This window comes from Mustela nivalis (genome assembly GCF_964662115.1).
Source record: "Mustela nivalis genome assembly, chromosome: 5".
In the NCBI taxonomy this organism is placed as follows: Eukaryota; Metazoa; Chordata; class Mammalia; order Carnivora; family Mustelidae; genus Mustela; species Mustela nivalis.
The window spans coordinates 34,214,777-34,230,412 of NC_139024.1; the positions used below are offsets into that span (position 1 = coordinate 34,214,777).

The following is a 15,636-nucleotide window of genomic DNA, read 5'->3' on the forward strand; positions in this document are numbered from 1 at the left end:
TCTTCTTTTCAGCTATCCAAGCCTTATTTCTGGTCCCATCCCTGTTCCCAATTTCCCCATGGAGAACTCCATGATTATTTTGGCAATATTTCTTCTCTTTCACAACTGAAAGGAGAAATTAATATACTTACTTTAGTACTTAATCATACAAAGACCTCCCCCCAAACCCAGAATGAAACTGGGAGAGAATTTAAAATTGTGATACTATAAAAATTCCAATATGGAAATTTGAGATGGGTTATTTGCATATTAATCCACTTTCTGGGTTACCTTATTTTATCTATACAGATTATTGACTATAAGATATTTAAGATATCTTTTTTTATAAGATATTTAAGCAACTGAATCACCTCTAGTAAATAGTGTAACATTACACATGGTATGTGCTGATTATATTTTAATTTAAAGAAAAATATGGCTTAAATTTGTATCTTATTTTTCATGTGTTTTAGTCTTTTAACCCAATTGGATATAAAGTCTTTGTGGGAGAGGTCAAATCTGAGACTCTTTGGGTTTGCTACATGAGCAAGCATAATGCTGATTGTGCTGGAGATTTTCAACACATGAACAATATCCATTGTTAGGTGGGACCTAGCTGACAAATGACCTAGTTTCTACTTTAAATTTATTTTGTAATATCTGACACTCTAACTTCATTCTGTTTTTCCTGGTCTATTGGTTCTAAGTTACTGCCATACTTACAGTTTTTCCCTGCTCTATTGCCTTCTAATTTACTGTTATTCTTACTAGACTTCTCAGTAAATAAGGCAACTAAAACTCTATCTTTAGAGAAGATGTACACAGATACATCTTGGGGATCGGTACACAGGGTGGGAGAAGATTTGCTTTCAATGTCGCATTCATACTATTTCCACCTTTGTCTGAAGATGAAAATGGGGTGTATTATAAATATATGTTGAATGGTCTATATTAACAATATTGTGCTAGACCATTTATACATACAATCAAATTTTCTCTTCTCAACAAAACCTGTGTAGTTGATGATACTAAGCCACATTTATAGACATGAAAACTAAAAGTAAGAAAGAAATAATTTGCTCAAGTCTTTATCCTTAAACTTGATCTCAGATCTGTCTGACACTAAGGTCCCCACTAAAAGAAGGAGATAAGACAACTTCAATGAACAGAATAGTCACCCAAAGAAATTCCAACTTCAATGAACAGAATAGTCACCCAAAGAAATTCTTAAAATACATATTACTGGGATCTATTCCAAAAATTCTAATTTGTTAGGTTTGGGGTGAGGCCCAGAAATGTATATTCTAACAAACACAAAAAAGGATTCACTTGGAAAAATTTTGATGTAAGGAATAGTTATGATAATAATAGTAACAACTAAACAACATATGGATTAACACCACACTGTCTACCAGTTACGGCACCACATTGCTATTCATCAGACATTGGGTTGTGAAACATTTATAGCATATTTTGCCATATATTTCTTGCAACCACCTTATGAAATTTATATTATTAACATCTCCCTTATATATGAGAAGGGAGCTAGGGTCAGAGAGGTCACATAGTTGGTAAGTATTGGAAACAGTTTGATTCTAAAGCCCATGCCCACAACTCTAAGAAAGAGGCAGCCAAGTGAAAGGAAAACCGGGAGATGCCTGCCATAGAGTCAAAAGGAAGAGAACACAGAGCACAGCATGTCAATGCCAGAGTTAATTTAAGATAAATAATGAACACCATTTTCTAGATTTATAAATGAGGAGTTCATTGATGATGTTAGCAATACCAGCTTGAGTACAAAGATGGGAGTAGTGAGGTGGAATATAGAGACCTAAAGAATGAATAGAGAGCTTAAGCCTTTGTTTTATGAGTTTCCAACATAAATTAAGGGAATGAGGAAGGGTTGATTTAAGGGAGAATGAGAATTTGGTAAGCATTTTTAAAATATGGGAGAGTCATGAAACTATGATGAAGAAGGGGCAGTGAAGAAAGAGAGGTGGCTACAGAATTTAAAAAGGTAAAATTAATGACACAGAATTTTGGAGAAGTTGGGATCAGTATGTTAGCTCTGTTTAGAAGCACTTATTTTTCTGGGATAAGAGGAAATAGGGAAAGGATGAGTGCAGATGTAGATACAGATAAAAGATACAGATACAGATAAAAGTATTTGGTAGAGACATGGGCATTTACGTGTAGTGCAATGGAAAGTTAAAGTAGCTTGTGTGTGATGGACTTTATTGTTTGTATTGAGAAAATTAATAGAGCCATGAAGCAAATTGGTGAAGATTTAGTGTAGCTACTGTGAGAAAAGAGAGTCAGAACTGACTAGAAATAAACAAAAAGATTGTTGTGAGGTTAAAAGACCAGCTGAGGGGAAAAGTCATATTGTAATAGCATTAGCTATTTTTTGTAGTTTTTGTTCAGTCATGATCAAAGGAGGCAGAGAATTAGATGCCAGGATTGGGTTCATCTTAGTTCAGGAATTTAATAAAACAAGTAGTGTAGGCAACAGTGACATGTACTTGAAGGTGTTGACAATAGGCTGGGTGGAATGAAGGACTCTGGGACTGGAATTTAGACAGTGAAACTAGTAAAGTCTTATAGACATGGAGGGAAGGATGACCAAGGAATTGGGTTTGAAAGAGATGGTAAAGTGGTAAGTGGTAAAAATAGTGAAAGGACTGGAAAAGTATGCAGCGAAGGGCTAAAAATGGCAATGTGTAGGACCTATCATATTTAAGTGTACATGGCAGCAACCTGAAAGAAATGTGTTTGTTTAGTTCCTAAGATCCAATCTATTTTTTTCTCTTAATTTTCAGAAATTTGAGGTCCTAATGTCTAAGCTCTAATTTTGGTCTTGTGTTGTTCTCTCAGGTACTGTGAGTTTTATGATTACCCTGGATCTTTATAAACTATGTCTCCATCACTATCAATTCGGCTATCAATTAGTCTGTTAGTCAAATTAGGACTAAAAAGTATCGATTCTTTCTATTTCTAGAATAATAATTGTAATGTGTAAGTCCATACATCTGGTTCATCTGGGCAGCATGTTAAAAAAGTATATTTTTTGGCCTTTCGCCAGAACTACTGAATCAGAATCTCAGTGGGAGTAGATCCCAAAGAATCTGTATTTTTAATAAATTCCAAAAGAGATTCTGACTCAGATGACCATTTTAGGAGATCACAGTTTCAACTGGGTGGAGTTTGTTAGATTTTTCTCCATTGATTTACAATCATTATCAGTATGTTTTTTCTGTTGAACTCCTATTTGTGAAGCAATAATGCTGCTGGCTAGCTTTAAGGTTGGGGTGGAGGAAAGAAAACAACAATTCAATCTTGAAATTGGTGTATTTCCTGAATTTCTTTCTTATGCATGACTGCTATTTCTCATGTTTGGGAAAACAAAACCAAAAGAGAGATCAAAGTGGAAGAGATTGATAGACTTAAGAATCTTGACAGAAATAGTCCAAATGGTAAACCTTATTACAAGTAAAAAGAGTTTTGGAGTTTGGGTAGGTGTGGAGAATGAGAGGTGAGTGAGAATTTCAATTCGGATAGAAGGATGTGTTGATGATGACCACAGATGTACTGTGCTGATTTCATTTTCATTAAACATCTGGTGGATACCTACATATTTGAAACCTATAGCATTTTGCTTTTTTGGTAGTTCCGTGAACAATTAATAATAAATGGTTTATCTTGGCACTAAATCTTGTATCATTAGATCTTATACACTGAAGCATTTCAGTTAGCAAGAAGAAATCTTATATTTGGTATCCTAGTACCCAGAAGGAAGTAGAGCATACATGATTATTTTCAGTATCTTCTGACAAGTTTTCAAGGAGCAAAGGCATAGTGCTACCTCTAAAATCTCCCCTCAGTGACATACAAGTCGGGCTTCTGTATATTGGGGATATGAATCATACAAATGAATATATTCACAGTTGAAAAAATTCATCACTTGATAATATTCTACATGGCAATATAATAATCCATAAATAATAAAAATATTTTTAAAAGGTCATTTTAAGAAGGAACTATACCTTATAGTCTTTACATTTGCAAATTGTCTTTTTATTATATCTTGATTAGTGATTTCAGTTTAACCTAATACAAAAACTCTCCCCTCTGTCTTTTCCTACTTCACCTTCTTCTTCCTCCTCCTACTCCTTAGTCCTCTTCTACCTCCCCCTCCTCTTCTTCTTCTTTCCAATCACCACCCCCCCATACCACCATAGCACTTATCTCTTTGCTTCTCTGTGTATCTAGGCTCATTGGTATGTTTGCTACTTCATGTTAGAAATCTTACTATAGAAAAATTTTCTAGAGTAAGAAAGAGAAAGTTCAAAATTCTAAAATCTGAATAAGATTTAGGATATGAAACACTCCTTTCTTTGATGAAGAGTAAGTGGCTGGTTCTCAAAGACCATGCAAATTATCCTTCATTTGATAAGAAATCACAAATTTTCAGTATGGACCATGTAAGACTCACTTCCCTGAAGTGAATCACCATCATCTTGTCCCTTCTGCTTCTAGTTCTGGTGCTCAGGTGCATGTCTGTGTTCAACCTGTACTGCATGACAACAGTGAACATTACAATCCCGTGGCTTCCACAAACACCATTTTTAATTTTTCATACTTCCCAACGAGAAAAATTCCTTTTAGGTTGGGCCAAAAGAGTCAACATTAGTTCAATTTATTCACTTAATAAATTCTGTCTAATGTTAGCTGTTTTTTTTTTTTTAAATGAACATATAGTTTCTCTTTTCTAAAATCCACACTCTAGATGTCCCATTCAGTTTGAACTCTGGTGAATAATGCTCATATCCTGAGCCAAGTTTCTTGGATTTGTTCATACCTTAGGAATCATGCCTGTCTCAGGAATACCCAGCCCTTGCCCTTGCCCTTGTTTCCATTTTTAGATTGAGGTCTTAGCCCAACTTGATATTCTTTCAGTACTTTTTTTAAAGTTTTTTTTTTTTTTTTTTTTGACAGAGCGAGATGACAAGTAGAGAGAGAGAGAGAGGAAGGAGCAGGCTCCCTGCCCAGCAGAAAGCCGATGCGGGACTCCATCTCAAGACCCTGAGATCACGACCTGAGCCAAAGGCAGAGGCTTAACCCACTGAGCCACCCAGGCAGCCCTCTTTCAGTACCTTTGCCCCAGTGTTCTTTAATCTGAATTCCTGGGTCATGAATGGAACTATGCCATATTGCTCTTTGTTTTAGTCCCAGTACATCTGACTTTGTATTTGCTAATTAGTCCTTTCTTACATTATAGACATCTAGCTTCATTTAGGTGTGATTACCTCATACCTTGATGATGGAAATTTTTCCGTAAATTGCCTTTGTGCTAGTGCTCCCCAAAACCGTTGTCTATAGTATTGCCAAATTAATAGTCCTAAAAATAAACATTCACTGTGATACATTCCCTTGTGAAAAATGTCAATGGGTCTATAGTACTTACAAAATGAAATTGGTAATCCTTAGCTCATCCTTTTATGTCTTCATTCACAATCTATTCTCTACTTCTTTTTCCAGCCTTATGTCTAGTTATTTTCCTACACAGCCTTAACTCTGACTTTCTTGATGTTGCTGAGTTATATCTTTTGCTTTTTTAACTTATTATATTCTTTCTTCTCGAAATACTAATTCACTTATAAAAATCCTACTCATTTTCTTAGGTTTAATTGCACTGTATTTTGTCCAAGAGGTTTTCCTAATCATTCTCACAAGGCCTTATCTCCTTTATCTAAATTCTATGGGTTTATGTTTTCCTAAGATGGTAATCACATATATTACTGCAGCTATTTTGAATCACAGTATATCTACTCAAACAGATAGCAAACCCTGAACAAAAATAAAAAGACTTGTTTCTTATATATCTTGTATATCAGAGGTTTGGATATAATAGATACTTGAAAAGAATTTTTTTTTTCACCACTTATTAGATGTCAAATTTATCTTTATATTTGTAAATGAATCCAACAAAAAAATTTCTTCAAAAACAAACATAAACCGAAGCAAAGAAAAACATAGAGCATCTGGCTCATGGACTCATTCATCCCTTTATTTTTTTGTTCATCTAAAAAATACTTATTGAATATTTACTATACAAAGGTCACTGAACTTGAAACTAGGGATATGGTGACAAATTGTTCCCTTGGCAATGATGAATCTGGGGAAAATTAAAGCATAAATAAAGTACTATTATCACATGAAATGAAAAATGTATTTGTATTACAAAGATAGATAAGAGATTATGAACTATTTGGGGAAAATGAATGACATATTATCAAATTTTATGAATTCCTCAAAAAAGTTAAACATCTACTATGTGCCATGAGCTGTTCTGAGTGGTGAAGCATAGGGCAGTTGTCATGGACTTTATTATTGTTCACTAATTCATCCTCTTCTCCCCATTATGTGGGCAGAGATACTTCCCCATTCCATTGGTACTGCACTTGTCCATGTGATTTCTTTGACCAATGAAATGCAGGCAGAAGACACAGTGTGACCATTCTTAATAAGAGTTAAGAACTTATTGTTTGTTTCCTCCTACACTATTGTCATTTGTTATAAAACCATACTGCATAAAGTCAGTGTTTCTTTAGTCTTGGTTCCAGAATGAGAAACCTGTGAAGGAAACATAAACTCAACAACTTGGGGTTATGCTTAGTCAAGCCTAGTTGAGTCCAGTTGGCTCAAGCTATAGTCAACACAAAATCATGAAGAAGAAAGATTTTTTCTTGTCAGGCTCAAATTTGGGTTATTTGTTAATGCATTGAAGACTAATGCAGAAGTGAATAAGATACTATGTCTAGTGGAAAAGAAAGACATTAAAAAGGTAGTTACTGATATTCTTAGTGTTTCAAGGAAATGGAATGTTTCTGCAAGTATGCATAGCCGGTATTACACTAGTTTGGAGGAAGAGGAAAATCTTGGTGGCTACTATGTATATATAAATCTATTTAATTTAGCCTCTAGTCATTATTTAGTATGTGTCATCCCTTATTCCATTAAAGAACAGATGTGCCCTATCCACCAGGAAAATCAACTGCTATATTCACAACAGGAAGCAATTGCTGTTTTCATCTCAAGTAGTAGTTCTACATAGTGGTATATTAATGAAGGACTAAAGAGATCCACTTCTGTATTTTCACTTACCATCAACAGTCTTGTGTCTTTTGTATGACAGGTAATCTGTATATGACAGGCACAGACTTATTCTGTAGTCATAGGGATTATTTCTCTGAAGTTACAGATCAGAGAATTTAGATTGGTGTAGTCCTTGAGATGACCTTGGCAACACTTCATTTTGCGATGACCAACTGGGGCCCACAGAGGCAAAGCTACTTTCCTAATGTTCCTTTTAGAGTTTGGAAGGGTTATATATGTAGTTCAGGTGTCCTGCTATCTGGATTGTAATGTCTATAACACTGAAAGAAATGTTTTTCTCATATAATTGTCTTTGGGTGAATTTTAATGAAAGAGTTGATTATAAAAATTGCAAGTTCTAGGGTGCCTGGGTGGCTCTGTTTGTTGAGCCTCCAACTCTTGATTTCAGCTTAGGTCATGATCTCAGGGTCATGGGATCAATCCCCACTTCATGTTCTGCACTCAGCACAGAGTTTGCTTGATTTTCTCTCTGCCCCTCCCCCTGCTTGTGTGCACCCACGCTCACTCACGCTCTCTCTTTCTAAAATATATAAATCTTTAAAAAAGTTGTAAGTTCTGGAAAGCCTGGGTGGCTCAAGTAGTAAAGTGGCTGCCTTCTGCTCAGGTCATGATCCCAGCGTCCTGGGATAGGAGCCCCACATTGGGCTCTGCTCAGTGGGGAGCCTACTTCTCCCTCTCCCACTCCCCCTGCTTGTGTTCCCTCTCTCACTGTCTTTCTCTGTTTGTCAAGTAAATAATTAAAATCTTAAAAAAAAAAAGTTTAAGTTCCTATGGTAATTCAACTTAGAGGTAAGAAGTAAATTTTAGAGGTTAAAAATTTCTATTAACTTTAAGGCAAAAGGATCCTATCTATCAAGTTTTCCTACATTTTACTGACAACCCTGGTTGTATTATACATTTTTATTTATTGTATTTTCATAATTTATCATTATATAATTATTTATGTGATCACTCAATTCATGTATATCATTTGTACAATTTTTCTTTTAGGGTCCAGTAACTAGCACAGTGCTTGACACATGGTAAGTACTCAATACACTTTTATGGGATTAATGAACAATCTTTTATCCATTCCACACAAGCTGAATGATCATGCTTCATCGTATGGTGTAAAGTATGTCTTATACTAAATGATCACTTGCTGCCAAATTGTCAAGCAAGTATATCATGAACTCTGAAAGAAATAGATTAATGACCTGACTTTAGTAGATTATTATTAACAGATCACATAATGAATGTAACATTAAAATGTAGCATTAATAATAACAATAAAATCTAAATTGACACAAAATTATTTCGTTAAAATTATTTTATTTAAAAAGAAAATAAGGGTGCACAGTGACTCATGAAATGAAGATATATTCAAGTGGAATTAATACAATTATTACAAAAGATTTCAACATTATTTGAATGACTAATGCTTAAGATATGGGAAGCTAAAAAGGCAGTCATGCCTCTAATTTCCTATCTTGGTATTTAGAAGAAATAGCTATCATATTAGGGTAGCCTGATTATGTAACTCCTAAGAAGTATTACTGAGTCATATCAAAAAATAAAGTTTTAAGAAAAATAATATAGAATACTTATTTTGCCAACATTTTTGGGAATCCAGGTGTAAAATGATAAGAGGAAAGGGAACATCTACATAAAGCTCAATAACAGAATTCATACTCTTGAGATTTGAGAGTTACCAGCTCTCCAAATGATCTTCACTCTCTCTTTTGCTGTTTGACCTTCTGAATTCTCTATGAAGTTATGATGGACTATTTAAGAATGATGTGAAGTCCTTTGGCATCCAAATTATGACAACATATAGCAAAACTCAAACCAATCAGAAAGCTTGACTATTAAGTAAAAGATATATATCATTCATATATATATATGACTGTGTATATATATATATATATATATATAATATATATATATATATATGACTGCAAAAGAACTATGTCTTGCAGTTTCTGAGGAGAACACCAGCAAATAACAACTCTCAAATGTGTATGATTACTAAATAAATTGTGAAATAAACCAAACATGTAACTATGTCAGGCAAAATACTGCCTTTGTCACTACTAGAGGCCAGGATGCAGATTGTGGCTTTAGGTCCATTAGTCAAATGGGCCTGCCACCTGTATCTCATGATTTGGGTCAATTCATCCATTTACAGGAAACATTGGACTTGGGGTAGATCTCCTTTCATCCCACTCACCAGAGCTGCCTCCTCTACCATTTACAGCATAAAAGAGCATAGGAAGGCTAACAGTCTCCAGGAGGCTGGCTGCAGAAGAAAATAGAATGGTAGAGGGTGTCTAGTTATTCTTCCTATGCTTCTGGTCAGAAAAAACACTCCATATTCCTAAGAAGAAAGTGAGTAATGGCGTGCTTGGGTGGCTCAGTTGTTAAGTGTCTGCCTTTGGCTCTGGTCATGATCACAGGGTCCTGGAATTGAGCCTCATGTAGGGCTTTGCTTCTCCCTCTCCCACTCCTTTTGCTTGTGTTCCTTCTCTCGCTGTGTTTCTCTCTGTCAAATACATAAAATCTTAAAAAAAGTGATTTGGACACCAGGACTTGGAATCTTTTATAAAAGAACAGCGAACTATTGGAAATCTATTGAAGGTCAAAAGAAAGCCAGCTTATGTCACTTTTAAAAGAAGAGGTATATTTAAAATATGTTCATCTAATTTTTAGAGTTGTTACTCTACTGTAAAAGAAGTATTGCCAATTTTAATAATAATTACATGAAATAACAAATTGCATATAATTTACTTATTGTAAAAATGTTAAGAAGTAAAAAACATGAAAGAAGTTAACCATTTATACTATTCAGAAGAAGCTTCTGTCCACATGTTCATGTGTTTCTTTACAAGTGTTTCTCTTTATTTTCACACTAGATTATTTAGATTATGCAGTTCATGACATTAGAATTCATATGCATCTCAGTCTGGACATGGAATTTACTAAGAAGGTTTTAATGAAGAGACTTTCATGAAGAGACTCTATACAGAAGTGTGGTTAAGATTAAGGACAAAGTCTCTGTCTTTACAGATGACATGATACTTTATATGGAAAACCCAAAAGACTCCACCCCTAAACTACTAGAACTCATATAGCAATTCAGTAACATGGCAGGATACAAAGTCAATGTACAAAAATCAGTGGCTTTCTTACACACTAACAATGAAAATACAGAAAGAGAAATTAGAGAATTGATTCCATTTACTATAGCACCAAGAACCATAAGATACCTGGGAATAAACCTAACCAAAGAGGTAAAGGATCTGTACTCGAGGAACCACAGAACACTCATGAAAGAAATTGAAGAAGACACAAAAAGATGGAAGACCATTCCATGCTCTTGGATCAGAAGAACAAACATTGCTAAAATGTCTGTACTGCCTAGAGCAATCTATACTTTCAATGCCATTCCGATAAAAATTCCACTGGTATTTTTCAAAGAGCTGGAGCAAATAATCCTAAAATTTGTATGGAATCAGAAGAGACCCTGAATTGCTAAGGAAATGTTGAAAAAGAAAAACAAAACTGGGGGCATCACGTTGCCTGATTTTAAGCTTTACTACAAAGCTATGATCACCAAGACAGCATGGTACTGGCATAAAAACAGACACATAGACCAGTGGAACAGAGTAGAGAGCCCAGATATGGACCCTCAACTCTATGGTCAAATAATCTTCAACAAAGCAGGAAAAAATACACAGTGGAAAAAAGACAGTCTCTTCAATAAATGGTGCTGGGAAATTTGGACAGTTATATGTGGAAGAATTAAACTTGACCATTCTCTTACACTGTACACAAAGATAAACTTGAAATGGATAAAAGACCTTAATGTGAGACAGGAATCCATCAGAATCCTAGAGGAGAACATAGGCAGTAACCTCTTTGATATCAGCCACAGCAACTTCTTTCAAGATATGTCTCCAAAGGCTAAAGAAACTGAAAGACCCGCGGATCCCCTTACCCAAGAATCCAACACTGCCACTGGATGCAAACAGCAAGAGGTTTATTGTTACGCAGGTACCGGCGGGTGGTCGGCAGCTCCAGCTAACCGAGCACACCGACCGGAGAGAAGCAGGGTCTTTTATAGAAGGGTACACATAAATTTTTGGGGGGGGTGCAACTGATTGGTTAACAGTTTGAACTTTTGAAAAAGGCATATTTGGGTTTTGTTGATTGGCTCTGGGGACCTGCGCGCGAGAAGAAAGTGGCGGGAAGGGGAACAAAGAGGGGAGGTTTAATCTTATTACTTCAGCAGAAAGGCATCCTGTCTACGTGACTATGCAGCCCCCTTGCCTACGTGACTATGCCCCGGCTATTAGGAGAGGGTATCTTGTTCAAACAGGAGTCAAGTGTCATGCCCTAAAAGCCAAGCGATTACAGAAAAGCAAAAGAGCAGCTACATTGAATTCAACCCTGGGGGAAGGGTCTTTTCATGGCAAGGGGAGGAGGGGTACTTTTACACAACAAAAGAGCAGTTAATTACTTAACGACGAGGGGGGGGGTCTTTCAGAAACAAAAGCAAAAATGAAGTTTTGGGACTTCATCAAGATCAAAAGCTTCTGCACAGCAAAGAAAACAGTCAACAAGAGAAAGAGGCAACCCATGGAATGGGAGAAGATATTTGCAAATGACAGTACAGACAAAAGGTTGATATCCAGGATCTATAAAGAACTTCTCAAACTCAACACACACAAAACAGATAATCATGTCAAAAAATGGGCAGAATACATGAACAGACACTTCTCCAATGAAGACATACAAATGGCTATCAGACACATGAAAAAATGTTCATCATCACTAGCCATCAGGGAGATTCAAATTAAAACTACATTGAGATACCAGCTTACACCAGTTAGAATGACCAAAATTAGCAAGACAAGAAACAATGTGTGTTGGAAATGAAGTGGAGAAAGGGGAAACCTCTTACATTGTTGGTGGGAATGCAAGTTGGTGCAGCCACTTTGTAGAACAGTGCAGAGATTCCTTAAGAAATTAAAAACAGAGCTTCCCTATAACCCTGAAATTGCACTACTGGGTATTTGCCCCAAAGATACAGATGTAGTGAAAAGAAGGGCCATCTGTACCCCAATGTTTATAGCAGCAATGGCCACGGTCACCAAACTGTGGAAAGAACCAAGATGCCCTTCAACGAACGAATGGATAAGGAAAATGTGGTCCATATACACTATGGAGTATTATGCCACCATCAGAAAGGATGAACCCAACTTTTGTAGCAACATGGATGGGACTCGAAGAGATTATGCTGAGTGAAATAAGTCAAGCAGAGAGAGTCAATTATCACATGGTTTCGCTTGTTCGTGGAGCATAACAAATAACAGAGGACATGGGGAGATGGAGAGGAGAAGGGATTGAGGGAAATTGGAAGGGGAGGTGAACCACGAGAGACTATGGACTCTGAAAAACAATCTGAAGGTTTTGAAGGGGTGGGGGGTAGGAGGTTGGGGGAGCCAGTTGGTGGGTATTAAGGAGGGCATGTATTGCATGGAGCACTGGGTGTGGTGCAAAAACAATGAATTCTGTTATGCTGAAAAGAAATTTTTTAAAAATGAAAAAAAAAAAAAGATTAGGGACAAAGATGGTGGGCTTTAGAGACTAGCCACAATAGGAAGCTATTAGGCCTCAAGAACAAAGGAAAGACATCATATTTTTCTAGAGCTCAGTGGAAACTGAAGTGACAATCTATATGATGCAGTCTGTAGTAGTCAACTTCTCAGAGGACAGATCAAGGAAAGGAATGAAAAATCAAGGTAGAATAGCTCTGGCAGAATGGGGAGCAAAGGGAGAATAATCAGCATATTACTTATTAAAAATTGCTTATTAATAGATTTTTATGGCCATGTAATAGTCTGAAATAACCGTACCTTGTATTAGAACCACTACTTTTTGATTGACTGCTTAGATTGTGTCCAGTATTTTTTCTATTATAAACAATCTATATATTTCTTCATTGCTACAATTTCCTTTGAGTAAATTCTTGGGAGTTGAATTATTACACTAAAAAGCATAAACATTCTTAGGCCTCTTAAAACTTGCTGACAATGTCTTACAGCCATACTCATTATTATTCCTCCAGTAATGCAAGAGTGTGCTTGGTTTACTGCACGTTGTTGAGCATTGCATATTCCCATAAAAGTTATTTCTTACTTTGATGAGAATTTTTTCCACAAAAATCACATCTGCATATTTTTAAAAGAAATCTTTAAAGCTCCATGTCTTTGGGACGCCTGGGTGGCTCAGTTGGTTAAGCAGCTGCCTTCGGCTCAGGTCATGATCCCAGCGTCCTGGGATCGAGTCCCACATCGGGCTCCTTGCCCTCCGCAGGGAGCCTGCTTCTCCCTCTGACTCTGCCTTCCACTCTGTCTGCCTATGCTCGCTCTCACTCACTCTCTCTCTGGCAAATAAATAAATTAAAAAAAAAATAAAGCTGCATGTCTTTAATTTTGTTACAACTTTTTTTTGACGTGCTTTTTGAATTTTTAAAATTGTGTCAGCATCGTGAAATGATGATGGTCTTTTGTTGGTCTTCACTGCTGCTGTACCAGCCTCACTGATTTAATAACTTTGTCTTTCTGCTGCTGACTTGGTTGCGTCCTTAATCAGGTAGTACATAATTACATATAATGATGTATGTTTTCTGAGGTATCTGGTTTATTTTATATTTCAGTAGGTCTATTCTTTTTTTGCAGTGTGACTGAGGCAGGGAAGCTCTGTAGTGCCAAGCTTTCCTGCAAAATATTTGGACAACAGAAAGCAACAGAAGACAGCCTCCATGTTCCCTAGAAGGAGGCTCACTGCCTCCTTCTTTACCTTTCAACCACAGCTGATCAACTTTCAATGTAATAATAGTAAAATGACAGCCACTACCACAACACAATGAACAGCATCAATGAGTGCTTACCACAAGCTAGGCATGAAGAAGCTTCCACATCAGCTCAAACCACATCCAGGATGAGTCTCTTCTGAGTCAGGAAGAGTTGTATTGGGAGGCTGGTATATTCATTACCAAATCTTGTTGATTCTCCTTTCAAAGTCTTAAATTTCTCTATTTACTTCTACTTTCACTGCCATTGTCTAATTCAAGCAGTCATCTCTGCTGGATTAATGCAGCAGACATTCTCAATTGTTAACTCCTTTCATTTGGTTTCTTAGAAGGCCTGCTGTTTAAAATATCTATTAATTTTTTAAAAATTTCATTGACTATTTTTATTTCCAGAATCTCCATTTGATTCTTTTCAAATACATCTGTGTGTGTGTGTGTGTGTGTGTGTGTGTTTTCCTCCTCATAAAATCTTTATTCTTCAGGAGTTCTCTTGCTTCCTTGATCTCTGAATATTTTAAACACATTTTAAAATCTCTTTCTATCTGTTTGATCTCTATTTCTTTAGTATGAAGTATGAATTATCCATTTATGAGTTTTTTTTAGTTTGTCTCTATTGGGAGTTTTTTCCCTAAAAGATCTGGGAATTTCTTGGATTTTATGAGTGCCCATATCTCAGTTTCACTGATACCAGAACCCTATTGGGTCAACCAGTTTGGCACTATATACTAGTTTCTTGTTCAAACTTTCAGCACCTCATAGATATTGTGAATTGGGGTATTATTTTTATGCAAGATAAGAGCTTTGGTTTTGTTTGGTGCAGAATAATTCCTCCTACCGATAGCCCAGGCAGGTTGTCTGTCTCCAAATCAGTTTGGAGTTTTTGTAGTTCTGGTGTAGGCTTAGTTTTCAAGTCAGTTGGGTAAACAGCCTAGGAGAGGGATTGTGGGATGATGTGATAAAGTTCTGGTCAGTTTTGTAAGAACCCTCCAAGCTGTCTTCCAAAGTGACTATAGGGTTTTGCATTCCCAGTGGCAATGCATAATATAGTTCCTGTTGCTCCATATCCTTGCCAGTAACTGCTATTCAAATGTTTTGGATTTTAGCCTTTCTAAAGGTACATAGTAACATCTCTTTGTTTTGATTTTCATTACCTTAAATGACATGCCATTGAGAATCTTCTCATATGCTTATTTGCCAGCTGTATATCTTCTTTCTGAGGTGCCTATTGATTTCTTTTGCTCTTTTAAAAATTAAGTTGTTGGGGCATCTGGGTAGCTCAGTGGGTTAAGTCTCTGCCTTCATGATCTCAGGATCCTGGGATTGAGCCCGGCATCTGGTTCTCTGCTCAGCAAGGAGCTTGCTTCCTCCTCTCCTCTGCCTGCCTCTCTGCCTACTTGTGATCTCTCTCTATCAAATATATAAATAAAATCTTTAAAAAAATAGGTTGTTGATTTTCTTATTGTTGTGTTTTAAGAATCTTTTGTATATTTAGATAAAAGTTTTTATCAGATACATGTTTTGCAAATGTTTTCTCTGAGTCCGTTGCTTGTAACAATGTCTTTCACTGAAGTTTTTATTTTTTAAAACTATTTTTAATTGTGGTAAGATACACATTGCATAAAACT

At 36.2% G+C, this 15,636-nt stretch overlaps 1 long non-coding RNA gene across 1 annotated transcript in view; it reads left to right on the plus strand.

The window, feature by feature from the left end:
* LOC309864880 overlaps positions 1-15,407 on the plus strand; it is an 84,652-nt gene extending 69,245 nt beyond the window's left edge. Inside the window, exons 3-4 of the long non-coding RNA XR_014311808.1 lie at positions 8,146-8,177; positions 13,878-15,407. This is a non-coding gene — a long non-coding RNA (uncharacterized lncRNA). The remainder of the gene's footprint in view (positions 1-8,145; positions 8,178-13,877) is intronic.
* Positions 15,408-15,636: the final 229 nt, after the last annotated feature.